General features: G+C 35.6%; 10 non-coding genes across 10 annotated transcripts; all 10 read left to right on the top strand.

Annotated features, from left to right (window-relative positions):
* Positions 1-7,604: 7,604 nt before the first annotated feature.
* TRNAP-CGG (transfer RNA proline (anticodon CGG)) lies at positions 7,605-7,676 on the top strand. The gene has a single exon. It is a non-coding gene; the product is annotated as a tRNA-Pro (tRNA).
* Positions 7,677-9,381: 1,705 nt separating this feature from the next.
* Positions 9,382-9,453, top strand: TRNAP-CGG (transfer RNA proline (anticodon CGG)). The gene has a single exon. It is a non-coding gene; the product is annotated as a tRNA-Pro (tRNA).
* A 1,705-nt stretch (positions 9,454-11,158) lies between these two features.
* On the top strand, positions 11,159-11,230 carry TRNAP-CGG (transfer RNA proline (anticodon CGG)). The gene has a single exon. It is a non-coding gene; the product is annotated as a tRNA-Pro (tRNA).
* A 753-nt stretch (positions 11,231-11,983) lies between these two features.
* Positions 11,984-12,055, top strand: TRNAP-CGG (transfer RNA proline (anticodon CGG)). The gene has a single exon. It is a non-coding gene; the product is annotated as a tRNA-Pro (tRNA).
* Positions 12,056-13,947: 1,892 nt separating this feature from the next.
* On the top strand, positions 13,948-14,019 carry TRNAP-CGG (transfer RNA proline (anticodon CGG)). Its single transcript has one exon. It is a non-coding gene; the product is annotated as a tRNA-Pro (tRNA).
* Positions 14,020-15,724: 1,705 nt separating this feature from the next.
* Positions 15,725-15,796, top strand: TRNAP-CGG (transfer RNA proline (anticodon CGG)). The gene has a single exon. It is a non-coding gene; the product is annotated as a tRNA-Pro (tRNA).
* A 1,695-nt stretch (positions 15,797-17,491) lies between these two features.
* On the top strand, positions 17,492-17,563 carry TRNAP-CGG (transfer RNA proline (anticodon CGG)). Its single transcript has one exon. It is a non-coding gene; the product is annotated as a tRNA-Pro (tRNA).
* Positions 17,564-19,267: 1,704 nt separating this feature from the next.
* Positions 19,268-19,339, top strand: TRNAP-CGG (transfer RNA proline (anticodon CGG)). Its single transcript has one exon. It is a non-coding gene; the product is annotated as a tRNA-Pro (tRNA).
* Positions 19,340-21,043: 1,704 nt separating this feature from the next.
* Positions 21,044-21,115, top strand: TRNAP-CGG (transfer RNA proline (anticodon CGG)). The gene has a single exon. It is a non-coding gene; the product is annotated as a tRNA-Pro (tRNA).
* A 1,705-nt stretch (positions 21,116-22,820) lies between these two features.
* Positions 22,821-22,892, top strand: TRNAP-CGG (transfer RNA proline (anticodon CGG)). Its single transcript has one exon. It is a non-coding gene; the product is annotated as a tRNA-Pro (tRNA).
* The last annotated feature ends 96 nt before the right edge of the window (positions 22,893-22,988 follow it).

Genomic DNA, 22,988 nt, shown 5'->3' with positions numbered 1-22,988 from the left:
AGCATCAGAAGGATGCGACGGAAAATGGGATGGACCTTTGGCGCAACAAGGTAAAATACTGAAAGCAGTATAAACCATACAGTAAATGCACTGTTAATAATCCCTTGATACGTGATATAATAATGCCATAAATCATTATACAGAGTGTGTACTTTATACTATATACAGTATGTGTGTGTGTATATACTGTATATACAGTATTCTATCCCAAAAGAGATACCTACTGTATAGGCACTCAGAGACAGCAATGAAGCATTGCCGGCTTATTGTGATGATTACATACTGTATACTGTATACTGTGTTTGTGTGTATGTACAGTATGTATATATATATTACTCTGTATGTAACTTAATGTACTGTATGTACAGTTTAATGTATACAGTAGGTATATAATACAGTATACTGCACATACAGTCTACTGTATATACAGTAATCTGTAAATCTGTAATTTCATAACTGTATCTGATTTCATTATTTTTGGCTCTTCACAGGATATCTCCAATGATAAGAGATGTGAATAAAGAAAAGAGAGTGGAACAGGCACGGCGATGGATTGAGAGTGGTGAAACATTTGATGATGTCATTTTCACAGATGAATCGTCTGTTGCCCTTGAGCGGTTCTCCAGAATGTCATTCAGGAAACGTAACCATATCTCTTTAAAACCACGCCCAAAGCATCCATTGAAAATCCATGTATGGGGAGGCATATCACGATTAGGAGCTGGTCCCCTATTATTTTTCGAAGGTACAGTACAGTACTATACTTTATTCTGTGCCTGTGTTCTGTAAAAATACATGTTGTACTGTAGAGTACGTGTAACTGCACAATAAAAGGAGTTGCTTATTAATGAACAACATTTTTTGATTTCTGTAGGAATCATGGATAAGAAATATTTCCAAGAAACAATAGTAGAGAAATGTATGGTGCCATTTGTGAATAAATATTACCCAACTCACCATAGGATATTCCAAGACAATGATCCTAAACACTCCGCCTCAGCCAAATTTATGGAAGAGAAAGGTATGAATTGGGAACGCACACCACCAGAGTGAGTATTATTTCAACAGTGTACAAGTAAAATTTTGGATAGCACTCTAGTACTGTAAAAAAAAATTTTGTTTAATAAACAGTACAATATTGTATGTTTAATTTTCTCTATTTACTGTAATGTAATTAATTTTTTCTATACGCTTTTTTTTTTTTAATTAGATCACCAGACATGAACCCAATCGAATTAGTGTGGGCTCAATTGAAGAGGTACGTTAGGAGTGTTGCAAAGCCAACAACAAAACAGCAACTGGTGGATGGGATAAAGAAATTTTGGCTAGAAGTACTCACACCTGAACATTGTAATAATTATATAAATCACCTGTATAAAGTATTACCTGTTGTAGTTGAAAGAAATGGTCAAGCCACAAATATGTAGTTCTGTATTTTCTGTTTAAAATTTTAAATTGGTGCATTATTAAAAAAAATGATAAAATTGCCTTTGTCTGATTATTGCATAAACTAATGTAGAATATTACACAGTAGTAATGTTATTGATGTGTACTGTATGAACAGTTATTTTCAGTTTTATAAGTCCTGAATAAGAGTACTGTACATTTTGATCAGTGCAGTACATGGAATCGGATGTTGTAATACTTTATTTTTACATTAATATTGATGTTTTTCCAATAAATATTCAATTTTACAGTATGGTACGGTACAGTACATGAGGGTACCTGTACAGTATGATACGTCATTATGGGGGAGAAATACTGTATCCACTAAATGTACAGTAAAATGTTTTTTTCTTATTACAAACACACAAATGCATCTCAGATGGAAATATGCTATACACAGCAGACAGCTTATGGTGACAGAACTTCCCTACTGTATCCCCACCCATACTCGTGGTATATTTTAGATTGCCTAATGAGACACTCCTGCAGCATTGCCAATGATTCATGTAAAACCTGTGTGCAAACAGTATCTGTATTGAATGCAAAGTACAGTAAGAGTACAGTATACAGTATTATCAGAGCCAAACCTGACCAACATGATGCCCTAGGCTAGATTTTGGCTGATGCCCTCTTGCACAGATGCTACGTAGTTCCGCCTCTAACCCTGCACCCCTTTCCCAGCACCATCACCCATTTTGGCGCTCCTACCCCCTATAATCTAAATAAGAACAATGTGCACATTTAGTGCCAGCCCAAAACAGTGTACAGTATGTTCTTGCTGGGAAGGGGCATGGTAACACAATAATACCCGAAGATGAAATGACACAACACAGTACTGCAACTTTATTCACATTATATCATGCAGTGGTGTCTCTTATTCTCATGACATCATATCATAGTACCACATTACTCCTAACAGTAATGCCCCTTATTCACATTACACCCCACCACATTCATCTTTATTTACATTAGACCACAGGTTCTCAAACTCAGTCCTCAGGACCCCACACAGTGCAGGTTTTGCAGGTCTCACAGAATCACAAGTGAAAAAATTAGCTCCACCTACTGTATGGACCTTCTAAAATGTGTCAGTTAGTAATGAATACATCTGTGCACTTGCTGGTTTACCTGCAAAACATGCACTGTGTGGGGTCCTGAGGACCAAGTTTGAGAACCACTGCATTAGACCATGCAGTAGTGCCCTTTCCTTATGTTACACCAGAAAATATTGTAGTACACCTTATACAGTACACATACAGTACAGTAATGCCACACATTAGTAATACATTTCATATTTAAATTTTCTGATTTAATTTCATAGAGCCGCAGTCACTCACAGAATATAGGCATGTACTGTAGCATCTCATTTTATTCTGCAGAAGCTGATTATTCCCGTTTCGCTAGTTTGCCGCCTCTGTACAGTATATCACAATAGAAAAAAGTTATAGTGTCAGTGAAAAAAGCACCTCATGACAGATACTGTACACAAGCTCATGTCTAAATACTGTATACTGTAAGCAGTGACATTAAGGGGTACAGTACTGTATATGCAATTGCAGTCGAATTCCGGCAGGAATACGGAAAAAATGGACACGGGATCCCCCATCTTTTTAGAACCAGCACCGGGCTCTGCGCCTGGTCCTGGTGCAAAAAATAAGGGGGACAAAAAAAGCGTAGGGGTTCCCCATATTTTTTGAATCAGCACTGGGCTCCACTAGCTGGACAGATAATGCACAGCCGGGGGAGACTTTTATACCGGTCCCTGCGGCCATGGAATTAAATACCCAACTAGTCACACCTGGCCGGAGTACCCTGGAGGAGTGGGGGCCCCTTAAATCAAGGGGACCCCCCTCCAGCCACTCGATTATCTCTATCACCCCTGTGTATTGTAGCTAGGGGATTGTGACGCTCCTTCAGCATTGCCCCGTACCCTGCACAAAGTGGTCGTTTTGACAGTGTGCTATGCGATTGAGTCCGGTGTACCGTAATACTGTATGCAATCCTACAGTAGCTTATCCCTCCCCTGTGTATTTTGGCTAGGGGATTGTGACGCTCCTTCAGCATTGCCCCATAACCTGCACAAGGGTTCAGGGGCGGCGGCCATTTTGCCAGTGTGCTACAGTATGTCATCGAGTCCGGTGTACCATAATATGCATACTGTGTATTTTAGCTAGGGGATTGTGACGCTCCTTCAGCATTGCCCCATAGTCTGTACAATCTGGACTATTACTTGCTCCGTAGTCTAGGGCCTCTGTGGTCGTCCATGCCGCTGATTTCGTCCAGTCCGCTGCGGTCCTCCAGGCCTCCTCTGCGGTCCTCCAGGCCTCCTCTGCGGTCCTCCAGGCCTCGGTCGTCCAGGCCGCTGACTTGAACCGCTTGGTGGTGTGTTGCAATGATGGTGCGGCAAACTCCAACTTGCCATTCTTCCCTCGTTTGTTCAATGACTTTCTTCATGGCTTCTACCATCTGTTCCTTTATGCCTTCTTTAAGGCCAGCCACATCGGTCTGCAGCTGATTGACCTGTCCACCAACTTCTGACTCCATATTGGTCACCTTACTGAGTAGCTCCTTTAGTAAAACAGGACAGGTACACTGGCAGTCCTGCACTTTGGTGTTCACATCTGTGAAATGCAACCTTCTTCGTGGTGAATGTGTCATGTCTTCTTGTCCAGGGGTGGCTACATGGTCCAAAAAAGAAGCTTCCTGATGCAGCGTGTTTGTCACGTCCTCTAGCACCGGTATTTCCAGATTCATTGGCTGAACACTGTGATCTGCAGGAGATGGAACAATTACATCATTTGCCACACCACATATCAGCTCCAACGTATTATTCTTTGCCTTGGCATTTTTTCGTGGTTTCACCACATTTTCTTTCTGAGCCGCCTTGGCAGTTTTCTTCTTCTTTTGTGGGACTACTGCAGCAAGTTTCTGTGCCACTGATGGGTGGGTTTTGGCACTCCCGTAAAATCTGGTAGTCTGCATTCTTTGTCTTTTGTCTAAAAATATAAAAACCACAATAAGAAAACATGTAAAGCACAGCATGCTAAAAATAGCAAACAACTGTACATTTTCAAATAAAGTGCACAACAGTAAAGTGCAAATACAGTACTGTACAGTATTTGCCTTTTTTCCCTGTGCCTCCCAACAAGAACCTCTGCAGGAGGGACAGAATCCTCTGTTACGGACTTCAGTTTAAATATACAGTATGATTACCATCACCTGTGCGAACAACTATACTGTACAGTAGTTACTGTATTTGATAAGATAGGTGTTTCACCACAAGTGATAGCAATCATTCAGTACTACTGCACATAGTACACCGGGATAAGCGAGGTCTATGCACATTACGTTATACCGAGCTGGATCGCTTAGCAACCTGACAAAATGGCCACCGACCGTGAACTCCCAGCACATGGCAGCGCTTGGATATGGAGTGAGATACAGTATGGTACAGTCCAGGGGCAATGCTGAAGGAGCGTCACAATCCCCTAGCTCAATTACTAGAGCCATCTTAACAGCAGTGTGGGCCCCTGGACACAGCAATGCACTGGGGACCCTACCCACTCACCAGCGGAAGGGGTGGGGGGAGCTATCAGCGGCAGCTTTGATGCTCCGCGGGGGATAGGGGGGTTCTATCTTTCGCTCAGTATGTACAGTAGGACCTGGAGAAATAATTTCTGCTAATTATTCCTTTACTGCACAGATGGGGCAGGAAGGAGAACACTAAACTGTAGAAGGGGGCATTGTGCTGAATGAAGGGGCCCTGGTACATGACTTCCAGGGTGGTAGGGGGTGTTTAATACACAGGGGAGGAGTGGATAATGGAGTGGGCTTAATATTAGTGTTATGGACTGCAATTAGTTTCCTGTATGAAACAGATACAGTACAGTAAATAACCCTCCTTGGAAGTGCATGGGCCCTGTGAGACTTACAGTAGTGTACAGCATAAGGGTCGACTGACATGATGTACAAGCATTACATACAGTACATGTCAGTACTGTATGTAAATTCTTCAATTATTGCCTAACAACAATGCTGCTTACTGTATATTAAATACTGTAGGCCTAGAAATGTGCATCTCAATATAGTAGTTAAAAACACAGGGGCCTATGTGGATAAGCGAGTTCTATGCACACTAAAAATGGCCACCGACCGTGAACCCCCAGCACGTGGCAGCGCTCGGATATGTAGTGAGATACAATATGGCATACATTTCACAGTTCAGGGGGCAATGCTGAAGGAGCGTCACAATCCCCTAGCTCAATTACATTGGGATAAGCGAGGTCTATGCACATTACGGTATACCGAGCTGGATCGCTTAGCAACCTGACAAAATGGCCGCCGACCGTGAACTCCCAGCACGTGGCAGCGCTCGGATATGTAGTGAGATACAATATGGCATACATTTCACAGTTCAGGGGGCAATGCTGAAGGAGCGTCACAATCCCCTAGCCAAAATACACAGGGGAGGGATAAGCTACTGTAGGATTGCATACAGTATTACGGTACACCGGACTCAATCGCATAGCACACTGTCAAAACGACCACTACCCATGAACCCCCACCTCCTGAACCCCCACCTCGTGGCAGGCAGCAGTTGGGTATGGAATGAGAAATGGCATAAGCTGTGCAGGCTACGGGGCGATGCTGAAGGAGCGTCACAATCCCCTAGCTCAATTACATTGGGATAAGCGAGGTCTATGCACATTACGGTATACCGAGCTGGATCGCTTAGCAACCTGACAAAATGGCCGCCGACCGTGAACTCCCAGCACGTGGCAGCGCTCGGATATGTAGTGAGATACAATATGGCATACTGTACATTTCACAGTTCAGGGGGCAATGCTGAAGGAGCGTCACAATCCCCTAGCTCAATACAGTATCTCACGCTTACAGTATCTTACAGTATACGCTTACAGTATCTGTGTATTTTGGCTAGGGGATTGTGACGCTCCTTCAGCATCGCCCCGTAGCCTGCACAGCTTATGCCATTTCTCATTCCATACCCAACTGCTGCCTGCCACGAGGTGGGGGTGAATAAAAAAAATAATAAAGTGTGAAAAAAACTACAGTAACATGCATTAGTACTTAAGGAATCGAACCCTGGACTCTGAGTATAGGAAGCAAAACACTTCACCACTTCGCCGCAGACAAATGTATAAATCCGTTGGTTTTGATTATGCTGTAATGGCTACGGGATTAAGACGATAACATACTGTAGAAAATTCCTAATCTTGAGAGGCAATAGTGAACTTGTAACACACATCCATTTGCGACAGTGTACACTACTGGTTTTACAGTACTGTGTTTTGTCTGCGGGACTCGGACGCTCACATACAGTATTCATAAAGTATTGTAGATGGATCATATACTGTATGCTGTACTACTGTATTTGCGTCGGTGTCGTACTGTATATACTGTACAGTACTGTATTAAATAATGCAGCGTAATGAGTACAGTATTTGCTGTATGCAGCGTAATGAGACGCCTTAGTAAAGTAGTCCTTATTATGTATGTCAGTATTGTATTTTACGGGAGACCACACGCATGCGCAGTGGTGATTGTAAAAAGCGACATCTGGTGGCTGATCGCAGGTATTACACGTAAAGGTAACGCCAAACGTCAAATGTCTGTCTCCGTGCGATTAGATAGCCTCTCTGTGGCTATGCGCGCCTCGCTACGCCACAGTGCGCTGCGTATGGTCGAACGGGCCAACCGCCGCGGCCACTCAAGATAAAGGTGGCTACATCTGTACCTTGCTTTTTTCTAAGAAACAATGAGTGGCTTAAAAGAATAGTCTCTTTTTGACAAACAAAAAGGTCAACAATTAATTGCAGGTTTTTGTTTTTTTCTTTCTTCTTGGTCTGTATGCTTAAGTTGCACACAGTATGAGACAAGTCTTTATTTCCAGCTATTAGAAAAGTTAAAACTCTATAGGAACCCATAAATCTTGGCACTGAAATTTCCAAATATGCATACTTGGACCAAAAATTGACCTTAAGGAAACATTTTAGCTATGCTATAAATAATTTTTTTAAACAGTTATGGTATTTTTAAAATGTAACATCTTTTTTTCCAGCTTATTGCATTTTTTTATTAAATAATTTGAGTTTTACTTTAAAAATGGTAAAATCTGAATGAGAAGACCTTAGGCAGATGGCTCGTTGGTCTAGGGGTATGATTCTCGCTTCGGGTGCGAGAGGTCCCGGGTTCAAATCCTGGACGAGCCCATCTCTTCATGTACTTTTAATATCTGATAGTATTTAATAGCATTTTAAAATACTCACTAATGTATACAAACAGTTTTACTTACAATTTCATTAATATACATAAAAAAGACATGCACAGTGGGCTCGTTGATTCTTGCTTAGGGTGCGAGAGATCCCCGGTACAAATCCCGGATGACCCCATCTTTTAAAGGTATATACTTATGCATACTTAGTAAAATGTCAACCATTTGGTGGTATATTGGGTAAACTATAGATTCCATTTTGTCTAAGTAACCTTGAGTGGCTTAAAAGTCTAATTTTGACAAACAAAAAACTGTCAAAATGAAATTACAGGTTTTTCTCTTACCTTTCTTTTTACTAAATAACCCTGAGTGGCTTAAAAGAATAGTATCATTATGACTAACAAAAAGATCAACAATAAATTGCAGGTGTTTATTTTGTCTTTCTTCTGGGTCTGCATGCTTGAGTTGCACACAGTATGTGACAAGTCTTAGATTCCAACTATCAAAAAAAGTCCAAACTCTATTGGGACCTCTAAATATTGGCACTGCACATTTCTAATATACATACTTGGATAACAAGTAACCTTAAGTTATTATTTTTGCAATGCTACATACACATTTTTTGTTTTAAGTTGTTATGTTATTTTTAAAATGTTTCATCTTCATTAAATGAAATTGTGTGTTTTCTCCAGTTATTTGCATTTTTTCTTAAATAATTAGAGTTTTACTTTAAAAATGTTAAAAACTGAATAAGAAATTATTTGGCTAGTGGCTTGTTGGTCAGGGTGTATGATTCTTGCTTCGGGTGCAAAAGGTCCCAGGTTCATATCCTGGATGAGCCTGTTTTCTCAGGTTCTTTAAAAGTGCTTAGTTCAATTATCTGATAGTATTTTAAAATACTAATGTATTCCAACAGTTTCACTTCCAATTTCATTAGTTTACATGAAAATACATGAACAGTAGGCTCGTTGGTATAGGGGTAGGATTCTCGCTTAGGGTGCGAGAGGTCCTGGGATTAAATCGCAGACGAGCCCATCTTCTCAGGTTCTTTTAAATACCATGGTTCCATTATCTGATTGATGTCAATTGCCTGAGTCAAAAGCATCAAGTGAATTTTTCTTTTGCCAATCCATAAAAAAAAGTATATACTTATGCATATTTAGTAAACTGTCAACCATTTGGTGGTATATTGGGTAAACTGTAGATTCCATTTTGTCTAAGTAACTTTGAGTGGCTTCAAAGAAGTCTCATTTTGACAAATAAAAAACAGTCAAAATAAAAATTCCAGGTTTTTCTCTTACCTTGCTTTTTTCTAAGAAACAATGAGTGGCTTAAAAGAATAGTCTCTTTTTGACAAACAAAAAGGTCAACAATTAATTGCAGGTTTTTGTTTTTTTATTTCTTCTTGGTCTGTATGCTTAAGTTGCACACAGTATGAAACAAGTCTTAGGTTCCAGCTATTAGAAAAGTTAAAACTCTATAGGAACCCATAAATCTTGGCACTGAAATTTCCAAATATGCATACTTGGACCAAAAATTGACCTTAAGGAAACATTTTAGCTATGCTACAAATAATTTTTTTAAAATGTTATGGTATTTTTAAAATGTAACATCTTTTTTCCAGCTTATTGCATTTTTTTTATTAAATAATTTGAGTTTTGCTTTAAAATGGTAAAATCTGAATGAGAAAACTTTAGACAGATGGCTCGTTGGTCTAGAGGTATGATTCTCGCTTCGGGTGCGAGAGGTCCCGGGTTCAAATCCCGGACGAGCCCATCTCTTCATGTACTTTTAAAGTCCTTAATATCTGATAGTATTTAATAGCATTTTAAAATACTCACTAATGTATACAAACAGTTTTACTTACAATTTCATTAATATACATAAAATAGACATGCACAGTTGATTCTTGCTTAGGGTGCGAGAGATCCCCGAAACAAATTCCGGATGAGCCCATCTTTTAAAGGTATATACTTATGCATACTTAGTAAAATGTCAACCATTTGGTGGTATATTGGGTAAACTATAGATTCCATTTTGTCTAAGTAACCTTGAGTGGCTTAAAAGTCTAATTTTGACAAACAAAAAACTGTCAAAATGAAATTACAGGTTTTTCTCTTACCTTTCTTTTTTTTAAATAACCCTGAGTGGCTTAAAAGAATAGTATCATTATGACTAACAAAAAGATCAACAATAAATTGCAGGTGTTTATTTTGTCTTTCTTCTGGGTCTGCATGCTTGAGGTGCACACAGTATGTGACAAGTCTTAGGTTCCAACTATCAAAAAAACTCCAAACTCTATTGGGACCTCTAAATATTGGCACTGCACATTTCTAATATACATACTTGGATAACAAGTAACCTTAAGTTATTATTTTTGCAATGCTACATACACATTTTTTGTTTTAAGTTGTTATGTTATTTTTAAAATGTTTCATCTTCATTAAATGAAATTGTGTGTTTTCTCCAGTTATTTGCATTTTTTCTTAAATAATTAGAGTTTTACTTTAAAAATGTTAAAAACTGAATAAGAAATTATTTGGTTAGTGGCTTGTTGGTCAAGGTGTATAATTCTTGCTTTGGGTGCAAAAGGTCCCAGGTTCATATCCTGGATGAGCCTGTTTTCTCAGGTTCTTTAAAAGTGCTTAGTTCAATTATCTGATAGTATTTTAAAATACTAATGTATTCCAACAGTTTCACTTCCAATTTCATTAGTATACATGAAAATACATGAACAGTAGGCTCGTTGGTATAGGGGTATGATTCTCGCTTAGGGTGCGAGAGGTACTGGGATTAAATCGCAGATGAGCCCATCTTCTCAGGTTCTTTTAAATACCATGGTTCCATTATCTGATTGATGTCAATTGCCTGAGTCAAAAGCATCAAGTGAATTTTTCTTTTGCCAATCCATAAAAAAAGTATATACTTATGCATATTTAGTAAACTGTCAACCATTTGGTGGTATATTGGGTAAACTGTAGATTCCATTTTGTCTAAGTAACTTTGAGTGGCTTCAAAGAAGTCTCATTTTGACAAATAAAAAACAGTCAAAATGAAATTACAGGTTTTTCTCTTACCTTGCTTTTTTCTAAGAAACAATGAGTGGCTTAAAAGAATAGTCTCTTTTTGACAAACAAAAAGGTCAACAATTAATTGCAGGTTTTTGTTTTTTTCTTTCTTCTTGGTCTGTACGCTTAAGTTGCACACAGTGTGAGACAAGTCTTAGGTTCCAGCTATTAGAAAAGTTAAAACTCTATAGGAACCCATAAATCTTGGCACTGAAATTTCCAAATATGCATACTTGGACCAAAAATTGACCTTAAGGAAACATTTTAGCTATGCTACAAATAATTTTTTTAAATAGTTATGGTATTTTTAAAATGTAACATCTTTTTTTCCAGCTTATTGCATTTTTTTATTAAATAATTTGAGTTTTACTTTAAAAATTGTAAAATCTGAATGAGAAGACCTTAGGCAGATGGCTTGTTGGTCTAGGGGTATGATTCTCGCTTCGGGTGCGAGAGGTCCCGGGTTCAAATCCCGGACGAGCCCATCTCTTCATGTACTTTTAAAGTCCTTAATATCTGATAGTATTTAATAGAATTTTAAAATACTCACTAATGTATACAAACAGTTTTACTTACAATTTCATTAATATACATAAAAAAGACATGCACAGTTGATTCTTGCTTAGGGTGCGAGAGATCCCCGAAACAAATTCCGGATGAGCCCATCTTTTAAAGGTATATACTTATGCATACTTAGTAAAATGTCAACCATTTGGTGGTATATTGGGTAAACTGTAGATTCCATTTTGTCTAAGTAACTTTGAGTGGCTTCAAAGAAGTCTCATTTTGACAAATAAAAAACAGTCAAAATAAAAATTCCAGGTTTTTCTCTTACCTTGCTTTTTTCTAAGAAACAATGAGTGGCTTAAAAGAATAGTCTCTTTTTGACAAACAAAAAGGTCAACAATTAATTGCAGGTTTTTGTTTTTTTATTTCTTCTTGGTCTGTATGCTTAAGTTGCACACAGTATGAAACAAGTCTTAGGTTCCAGCTATTAGAAAAGTTAAAACTCTATAGGAACCCATAAATCTTGGCACTGAAATTTCCAAATATGCATACTTGGACCAAAAATTGACCTTAAGGAAACATTTTAGCTATGCTACAAATAATTTTTTTTAAATGTTATGGTATTTTTAAAATGTAACATCTTTTTTCCAGCTTATTGCATTTTTTTTATTAAATAATTTGAGTTTTGCTTTAAAATGGTAAAATCTGAATTAGAAAACTTTAGACAGATGGCTCGTTGGTCTAGGGGTATGATTCTCGCTTCGGGTGCGAGAGGTCCCGGGTTCAAATCCCGGACGAGCCCATCTCTTCATATCTGATAGTATTTAATAGCATTTTAAAATACTCACTAATGTATACAAATACTCACTAATGTATACAAACAGTTTTACTTACAATTTCATTAATATACATAAAAAAGACATGCACAGTGGGCTCGTTGATTCTTGCTTAGGGTGCGAGAGATCCCCGGTTCAAATCCCGGACGAGCCCATCTCTTCATGTACTTTTAAAGTCCTTAATATCTGATAGTATTTAATAGCATTTTAAAATACTCACTAATGTATACAAACAGTTTTACTTACAATTTCATTAATATACATAAAATAGACATGCACAGTTGATTCTTGCTTAGGGTGCGAGAGATCCCCGAAACAAATTCCGGATGAGCCCATCTTTTAAAGGTATATACTTATGCATACTTAGTAAAATGTCAACCATTTGGTGGTATATTGGGTAAACTATAGATTCCATTTTGTCTAAGTAACCTTGAGTGGCTTAAAAGTCTAATTTTGACAAACAAAAAACTGTCAAAATTAAATTACAGGTTTTTCTCTTACCTTTCTTTTTTTTAAATAACCCTGAGTGGCTTAAAAGAATAGTATCATTATGACTAACAAAAAGATCAACAATAAATTGCAGGTGTTTATTTTGTCTTTCTTCTGGGTCTGCATGCTTGAGGTGCACACAGTATGTGACAAGTCTTAGGTTCCAACTATCAAAAAAACTCCAAACTCTATTGGGACCTCTAAATATTGGCACTGCACATTTCTAATATACATACTTGGATAACAAGTAACCTTAAGTTATTATTTTTGCAATGCTACATACACATTTTTTGTTTTAAGTTGTTATGTTATTTTTAAAATGTTTCATCTTCATTAAATGAAATTGTGTGTTTTCTCCAGTTATTTGCATTTTTTCTTAAATAATTAGAGTTTTACTTTAAAAATGTTAAAAACTGAATAAGAAATTATTTGGTTAGTGGCTTGTTGGTCAAGGTGTATAATTCTTGCTTTGGGTGCAAAAGGTCCCAGGTTCATATCCTGGATGAGCCTGTTTTCTCAGGTTCTTTAAAAGTGCTTAGTTCAATTATCTGATAGTATTTTAAAATACTAATGTATTCCAACAGTTTCACTTCCAATTTCATTAGTATACATGAAAATACATGAACAGTAGGCTCGTTGGTATAGGGGTATGATTCTCGCTTAGGGTGCGAGAGGTACTGGGATTAAATCGCAGATGAGCCCATCTTCTCAGGTTCTTTTAAATACCATGGTTCCATTATCTGATTGATGTCAATTGCCTGAGTCAAAAGCATCAAGTGAATTTTTCTTTTGCCAATCCATAAAAAAAGTATATACTTATGCATATTTAGTAAACTGTCAACCATTTGGTGGTATATTGGGTAAACTGTAGATTCCATTTTGTCTAAGTAACTTTGAGTGGCTTCAAAGAAGTCTCATTTTGACAAATAAAAAACAGTCAAAATGAAATTACAGGTTTTTCTCTTACCTTGCTTTTTTCTAAGAAACAATGAGTGGCTTAAAAGAATAGTCTCTTTTTGACAAACAAAAAGGTCAACAATTAATTGCAGGTTTTTGTTTTTTTCTTTCTTCTTGGTCTGTATGCTTAAATTGCACACAGTATGAGACAAGTCTTAGGTTCCAGCTATTAGAAAAGTTAAAACTCTATAGGAACCCATAAATCTTGGCACTGAAATTTCCAAATATGCATACTTGGACCAAAAATTGACCTTAAGGAAACATTTTAGCTATGCTACAAATAATTTTTTTTAATAGTTATGGTATTTTTAAAATGTAACATCTTTTTTCCAGCTTATTGCATTTTTTTATTAAATAATTTGAGTTTTACTTTAAAAATGGTAAAATCTGAATGAGAAGACCTTAGGCAGATGGCTCGTTGGTCTAGGGGTATGATTCTCGCTTCGGGTGTGAGAGGTCCCGGGTTCAAATCCCGGACGAGCCCATCTCTTCATGTACTTTTAAAGTCCTTAATATCTGATAGTATTTAATAGCATTTTAAAATACTCACTAATGTATACAAACAGTTTTACTTACAATTTCATTAATATACATAAAAAAGACATGCACAGTTGATTCTTGCTTAGGGTGCGAGAGATCCCCGAAACAAATTCCGGATGAGCCCATCTTTTAAAGGTATATACTTATGCATACTTAGTAAAATGTCAACCATTTGGTGGTATATTGGGTAAACTATAGATTCCATTTTGTCTAAGTAACCTTGAGTGGCTTAAAAGTCTAATTTTGACAAACAAAAAACTGTCAAAATGAAATTACTGGTTTTTCTCTTACCTTTCTTTTTTCTAAATAACCCTGAGTGGCTTAAAAGAATAGTATCATTATGACTAACAAAAAGATCAACAATAAATTGCAGGTGTTTATTTTGTCTTTCTTCTGGGTCTGCATGCTTGAGTTGCACACAGTATGTGACAAGTCTTAGGTTCCAACTATCAAAAAAACGCCAAACTCTGTTGGGACCTCTAAATATTGGCACTGCACATTTCTAATATACATACTTGGATAACAAGTAACCTTAAGTTATTATTTTTGCAATGCTACATACACATTTTTTGTTTTAAGTTGTTATGTTATTTTTAAAATGTTTCATCTTCATTAAATGAAATTGTGTGTTTTCTCCAGTTATTTGCATTTTTTCTTAAATAATTAGAGTTTTACTTTAAAAATGTTAAAAACTGAATAAGAAATTATTTGGTTAGTGGCTTGTTGGTCAGGGTGTATGATTCTTGCTTTGGGTGCAAAAGGTCCCAGGTTCATATCCTGGATGAGCCTGTTTTCTCAGGTTCTTTAAAAGTGCTTAGTTCAATTATCTGATAGTATTTTAAAATACTAATGTATTCCAACAGTTTCACTTCCAATTTCATTAGTATACATGAAAATACATGAACAGTAGGCTCGTTGGTATAGGGGTATGATTCTCGCTTAGGGTGCGAGAGGTACTGGGATTAAATCGCAGATGAGCCCATCTTCTCAGGTTCTTTTAAATACCATGGTTCCATTATCTGATTGATGTCAATTGCCTGAGTCAAAAGCATCAAGTGAATTTTTCTTTTGCCAATCCATAAAAAAAGTATATACTTATGCATATTTAGTAAACTGTCAACCATTTGGTGGTATATTGGGTAAACTGTAGATTCCATTTTGTCTAAGTAACTTTGAGTGGCTTCAAAGAAGTCTCATTTTGACAAATAAAAAACAGTCAAAATGAAATTACAGGTTTTTCTCTTACCTTGCTTTTTTCTAAGAAACAATGAGTGGCTTAAAAGAATAGTCTCTTTTTGACAAACAAAAAGGTCAACAATTAATTGCAGGTTTTTGTTTTTTTCTTTCTTCTTGGTCTGTATGCTTAAGTTGCACACAGTATGAGACAAGTCTTAGGTTCCAGCTATTAGAAAAGTTAAAACTCTATAGGAACCCATAAATCTTGGCACTGAAATTTCCAAATATGCATACTTGGACCAAAAATTGACCTTAAGGAAACATTTTAGCTATGCTACAAATAAATTTTTTAAATAGTTATGGTATTTTTAAAATGTAACATCTTTTTTTCCAGCTTATTGCATTTTTTTATTAAATAATTTGAGTTTTACTTTAAAAATGGTAAAATCTGAATGAGAAGACCTTAGGCAGATGGCTCGTTGGTCTAGGGGTATGATTCTCGCTTCGGGTGCGAGAGGTCCTGGTTTCAAATCCCGGACGAGCCCATCTCTTCATGTACTTTTAAAGTCCTTAATATTTAATAGCATTTTAAAATACTCACTAATGTATACAAACAGTTTTACTTACAATTTCATTAATATACATAAAAAAGACATGCACAGTTGATTCTTGCTTAGGGTGCGAGAGATCCCCGAAACAAATTCCGGATGAGCCCATCTTTTAAAGGTATATACTTATGCATACTTAGTAAAATGTCAACCATTTGGTGGTATATTGGGTAAACTATAGATTCCATTTTGTCTAAGTAACCTTGAGTGGCTTAAAAGTCTAATTTTGACAAACAAAAAACTGTCAAAATGAAATTACAGGTTTTTCTCTTACCTTTCTTTTTTCTAAATAACCCTGAGTGGCTTAAAAGAATAGTATCATTATGACTAACAAAAAGATCAACAATAAATTGCAGGTGTTTATTTTGTCTTTCTTCTGGGTCTGCATGCTTGAGTTGCACACAGTATGTGACAAGTCTTAGGTTCCAACTATCAAAAAAAGTCCAAACTCTATTGGTACCTCTAAATATTGGCACTGCACATTTCTAATATACATACTTGGATAACAAGTAACCTTAAGTTATTATTTTTGCAATGCTACATACACATTTTTTGTTTTAAGTTGTTATGTTATTTTTAAAATGTTTCATCTTCATTAAATGAAATTGTGTGTTTTCTCCAGTTATTTGCATTTTTTCTTAAATAATTAGAGTTTTACTTTAAAAATGTTAAAAACTGAATAAGAAATTGTTTGGCTAGTGGCTTGTTGGTCAGTGTGTATGATTCTTGCTTCGGGTGCAAAAGGTCCCAGGTTCATATCCTGGATGAGCCTGTTTTCTCAGGTTCTTTAAAAGTGCTTAGTTCAATTATCTGATAGTATTTTAAAATACTAATGTATTCCAACAGTTTCACTTCCAATTTCATTAGTATACATGAAAATACATGAATAGTAGGCTCGTTGGTATAGGGGTATGATTCTCGCTTAGGGTGCGAGAGGTCCTGGGATTAAATCGCAGACGAGCCCTTCTTCTCAGGTTCTTTTAAATACCATGGTTCCATTATCTGATTGATGTCAATTGCCTGAGTCAAAAGCATCAAGTGAATTTTTCTTTTGCCAATCCATAAAAAAAGTATATACTTATGCATATTTAGTAAACTGTCAACCATTTGGTGGTATATTGGGTAAACTGTAGATTCCATTTTGTCTAAGTAACTTTGAGTGGCTTCAAAGAAGTCTCATTTTGACAAATAAAAAACAGTCAAAATGAAATTACAGGTTTTTCTCTTACCTTGCTTTTTTCTAAGAAACAATGAGTGGCTTAAAAGAATAGTCTCTTTTTGACAAACAAAAAGGTCAACAATTAATTGCAGGTTTTTGTTTTTTTCTTTCTTCTTGGTCTGTATGCTTAAGTTGCACACAGTATGAGACAAGTCTTAGGTTCCAGCTATTAGAAAAGTTAAAACTCTATAGGAACCCATAAATCTTGGCACTGAAATTTCCAAATATGCATACTTGGACCAAAAATTGACCTTAAGGAAACATTTTAGCTATGCTACAAATAATTTATTTAAATAGTTATGGTATTTTTAAAATGTAACATCTTTTTTTCCAGCTTATTGCATTTTTTTATTAAATAATTTGAGTTTTACTTTAAAAATTGTAAAATCTGAATGAGAAGACCTTAGGCAGATGGCTTGTTGGTCTAGGGGTATGATTCTCGCTTCGGGTGCGAGAGGTCCCGGGTTCAAATCCCGGACGAGCCCATCTCTTCATGTACTTTTAAAGTCCTTAATATCTGATAGTATTTAATAGAATTTTAAAATACTCACTAATGTATACAAACAGTTTTACTTACAATTTCATTAATATACATAAAAAAGACATGCACAGTTGATTCTTGCTTAGGGTGCGAGAGATCCCCGAAACAAATTCCGGATGAGCCCATCTTTTAAAGGTATATACTTATGCATACTTAGTAAAATGTCAACCATTTGGTGGTATATTGGGTAAACTATAGATTCCATTTTGTCTAAGTAACCTTGAGTGGCTTAAAAGTCTAATTTTGACAAACAAAAAACTGTCAAAATGAAATTACAGGTTTTTCTCTTACCTTTCTTTTTTCTAAATAACCCTGAGTGGCTTAAAAGAATAGTATCATTATGACTAACAAAAAGATCAACAATAAATTGCAGGTGTTTATTTTGTCTTTCTTCTGGGTCTGCATGCTTGAGTTGCACACAGTATGTGACAAGTCTTAGGTTCCAACTATCAAAAAAACTCCAAACTCTATTGGGACCTCTAAATATTGGCACTGCACATTTCTAATATACATACTTGGATAACAAGTAACCTTAAGTTATTATTTTTGCAATGCTACATACACATTTTTTGTTTTAAGTTGTTATGTTATTTTTAAAATGTTTCATCTTCATTAAATGAAATTGTGTGTTTTCTCCAGTTATTTGCATTTTTTCTTAAATAATTAGAGTTTTACTTTAAAAATGTTAAAAACTGAATAAGAAATTATTTGGCTAGTGGCTTGTTGGTCAGGGTGTATGATTCTTGCTTCGGGTGCAAAAGGTCCAAGGTTCATATCCTGGATGAGCCTGTTTTCTCAGGTTCTTTAAAAGTGCTTAGTTCAATTATCTGATAGTATTTTAAAATACTAATGTATTCCAACAGTTTCACTTCCAATTTCATTAGTATACATGAAAATACATGAACAGTAGGCTCGTTGGTATAGGGGTATGATTCTCGCTTAGGGTGCGAGAGGTACTGGGATTAAATCGCAGATGAGCCCATCTTCTCAGGTTCTTTTAAATACCATGGTTCCATTATCTGATTGATGTCAATTGCCTGAGTCAAAAGCATCAAGTGAATTTTTCTTTTGCCAATCCATAAAAAAAGTATATACTTATGCATATTTAGTAAACTGTCAACCATTTGGTGGTATATTGGGTAAACTGTAGATTCCATTTTGTCTAAGTAACTTTGAGTGGCTTCAAAGAAGTCTCATTTTGACAAATAAAAACAGTCAAAATGAAATTACAGGTTTTTCTCTTACCTTGCTTTTTTCTAAGAAACAATGAGTGTCTTAAAAGAATAGTCTCTTTTTGACAAACAAAAAGGTCAACAATTAATTGCAGGTTTTTGTTTTTCTCTTTCTTCTTGGTCTGTATGCTTAAGTTGCACACAGTATGAGACAAGTCTTAGGTTCCAGCTATTAGAAAAGTTAAAACTCTATAGGAACCCATAAATCTTGGCACTGAAATTTCCAAATATGCATACTTGGACCAAAAATTGACCTTAAGGAAACATTTTAGCTATGCTATAAATAATTTTTTTAAATAGTTATGGTATTTTTAAAATGTAACATCTTTTTTTCCTGCTTATTGCATTTTTTTATTAAATAATTTGAGTTTTACTTTAAAAATGGTAAAATCTGAATGAGAAGACCTTAGGCAGATGGCTCGTTGGTCTAGGGGTATGATTTTCGCTTCGGGTGCGACAGGTCCCGGGTTCAAATCCCGGACGAGCCCATCTCTTCATGTACTTTTAATATCTGATAGTATTTAATAGCATTTTAAAATACTCACTAATGTATACAAACAGTTTTACTTACAATTTCATTAATATACATAAAAAAGACATGCACAGTGGGCTCGTTGATTCTTGCTTAGGGTGCGAGAGATCCCCGGTACAAATCCCGGACGAGCCCATCTTTTAAAGGTATATACTTATGCATACTTAGTAAAATGTCAACCATTTGGTGGTATATTAGGCAAACTATAGATTCCATTTTGTCTAAGTAACCTTGAGTGGCTTAAAAGTCTAATTTTGACAAACAAAAAACTGTCAAAATGAAATTACAGGTTTTTCTCTTACCTTTCTTTTTTCTAAATAACCCTGAGTGGCTTAAAAGAATAGTATCATTATGACTAACAAAAAGATCAACAATAAATTGCAGGTGTTTATTTTGTCTTTCTTCTGGGTCTGCATGCTTGAGTTGCACACAGTATGTGACAAGTCTTAGGTTCCAACTATCAAAAAAAGTCCAAACTCTATTGGGACCTCTAAATATTGGCACTGCACATTTCTAATATACATACTTGGATAACAAGTAACCTTAAGTTATTATTTTTGCAATGCTACATACACATTTTTGTTTTAAGTTGTTATGTTATTTTTAAAATGTTTCATCTTCATTAAATGAAATTGTGTGTTTTCTCCAGTTATTTGCATTTTTTCTTAAATAATTAGAGTTTTACTTTAAAAATGTTAAAAACTGTATAAGAAATTATTCGGCTAGTGGCTTGTTGGTCAGGGTGTATGATTCTTGCTTCGGGTGCAAAAGGTCCCAGGTTCATATCCTGGATGAGCCTGTTTTCTCAGGTTCTTTAAAAGTGCTTAGTTCAATTATCTGATAGTATTTTAAAATACTAATGTATTCCAACAGTTTCACTTCCAATTTCATTAGTATACATGAAAATACATGAACAGTAGGCTCGTTGGTATAGGGGTATGATTCTCGCTTAGGGTGCGAGAGGTACTGGGATTAAATCGCAGACGAGCCCATCTTCTCAGGTTCTTTTAAATACCATGGTTCCATTATCTGATTGATGTCTATTGCCTGAGTCAAAAGCATCAAGTGAATTTTTCTTTTGCCAATCCATAAAAAAAAGTATATACTTATGCATATTTAGTAAACTGTCAACCATTTGGTGGTATATTGGGTAAACTGTAGATTCCATTTTGTCTAAGTAACTTTGAGTGGCTTCAAAGAAGTCTCATTTTGACAAATAATAAACAGTCAAAATGAAATTACAGGTTTTTCTCTTACCTTGCTTTTTTCTAAGAAACAATGAGTGTCTTAAAAGAATAGTCTCTTTTTGACAAACAAAAAGGTCAACAATTAATTGCAGGTTTTTGTTTTTTTCTTTCTTCTTGGTCTGTATGCTTAAGTTGCACACAGTATGAGACAAGTCTTTATTTCCAGCTATTAGAAAAGTTAAAACTCTATAGGAACCCATAAATCTTGGCACTGAAATTTCCAAATATGCATACTTGGACCAAAAATTGACCTTAAGGAAACATTTTAGCTATGCTATAAATAATTTTTTTAAACAGTTATGGTATTTTTAAAATGTAACATCTTTTTTTCCAGCTTATTGCATTTTTTTATTAAATAATTTGAGTTTTACTTTAAAAATGGTAAAATCTGAATGAGAAGACCTTAGGCAGATGGCTCGTTGGTCTAGGGGTATGATTCTCGCTTCGGGTGCGAGAGGTCCCGGGTTCAAATCCTGGACGAGCCCATCTCTTCATGTACTTTTAATATCTGATAGTATTTAATAGCATTTTAAAATACTCACTAATGTATACAAACAGTTTTACTTACAATTTCATTAATATACATAAAAAAGACATGCACAGTGGGCTCGTTGATTCTTGCTTAGGGTGCGAGAGATCCCCGGTACAAATCCCGGATGACCCCATCTTTTAAAGGTATATACTTATGCATACTTAGTAAAATGTCAACCATTTGGTGGTATATTGGGTAAACTATAGATTCCATTTTGTCTAAGTAACCTTGAGTGGCTTAAAAGTCTAATTTTGACAAACAAAAAACTGTCAAAATGAAATTACAGGTTTTTCTCTTACCTTTCTTTTTACTAAATAACCCTGAGTGGCTTAAAAGAATAGTATCATTATGACTAACAAAAAGATCAACAATAAATTGCAGGTGTTTATTTTGTCTTTCTTCTGGGTCTGCATGCTTGAGTTGCACACAGTATGTGACAAGTCTTAGGTTCCAACTATCAAAAAAAGTCCAAACTCTATTGGGACCTCTAAATATTGGCACTGCACATTTCTAATATACATACTTGGATAACAAGTAACCTTAAGTTATTATTTTTGCAATGCTACATACACATTTTTTGTTTTAAGTTGTTATGTTATTTTTAAAATGTTTCATCTTCATTAAATGAATTTGTGTGTTTTCTCCAGTTATTTGCATTTTTTCTTAAATAATTAGAGTTTTACTTTAAAAATGTTAAAAACTGAATAAGAAATTATTTGGCTAGTGGCTTGTTGGTCAGGGTGTATGATTCTTGCTTCGGGTGCAAAAGGTCCCAGGTTCATATCCTGGATGAGCCTGTTTTCTCAGGTTCTTTAAAAGTGCTTAGTTCAATTATCTGATAGTATTTTAAAATACTAATGTATTCCAACAGTTTCACTTCCAATTTCATTAGTTTACATGAAAATACATGAACAGTAGGCTCGTTGGTATAGGGGTAGGATTCTCGCTTAGGGTGCGAGAGGTCCTGGGATTAAATCGCAGACGAGCCCATCTTCTCAGGTTCTTTTAAATACCATGGTTCCATTATCTGATTGATGTCAATTGCCTGAGTCAAAAGCATCAAGTGAATTTTTCTTTTGCCAATCCATAAAAAAAAGTATATACTTATGCATATTTAGTAAACTGTCAACCATTTGGTGGTATATTGGGTAAACTGTAGATTCCATTTTGTCTAAGTAACTTTGAGTGGCTTCAAAGAAGTCTCATTTTGACAAATAAAAAACAGTCAAAATAAAAATTCCAGGTTTTTCTCTTACCTTGCTTTTTTCTAAGAAACAATGAGTGGCTTAAAAGAATAGTCTCTTTTTGACAAACAAAAAGGTCAACAATTAATTGCAGGTTTTTGTTTTTTTATTTCTTCTTGGTCTGTATGCTTAAGTTGCACACAGTATGAAACAAGTCTTAGGTTCCAGCTATTAGAAAAGTTAAAACTCTATAGGAACCCATAAATCTTGGCACTGAAATTTCCAAATATGCATACTTGGACCAAAAATTGACCTTAAGGAAACATTTTAGCTATGCTACAAATAATTTTTTTAAAATGTTATGGTATTTTTAAAATGTAACATCTTTTTTCCAGCTTATTGCATTTTTTTTATTAAATAATTTGAGTTTTGCTTTAAAATGGTAAAATCTGAATGAGAAAACTTTAGACAGATGGCTCGTTGGTCTAGGGGTATGATTCTCGCTTCGGGTGCGAGAGGTCCCGGGTTCAAATCCCGGACGAGCCCATCTCTTCATGTACTTTTAAAGTCCTTAATATCTGATAGTATTTAATAGCATTTTAAAATACTCACTAATGTATACAAACAGTTTTACTTACAATT

Source organism: Pseudophryne corroboree, unplaced genomic scaffold (assembly GCF_028390025.1).
Source record: "Pseudophryne corroboree isolate aPseCor3 unplaced genomic scaffold, aPseCor3.hap2 scaffold_1536, whole genome shotgun sequence".
Classification (NCBI taxonomy): domain Eukaryota; kingdom Metazoa; phylum Chordata; class Amphibia; order Anura; family Myobatrachidae; genus Pseudophryne; species Pseudophryne corroboree.
Note: the sequence above shows the minus strand (reverse complement) of the source record. Positions and strands in the feature narration are given on the sequence as shown.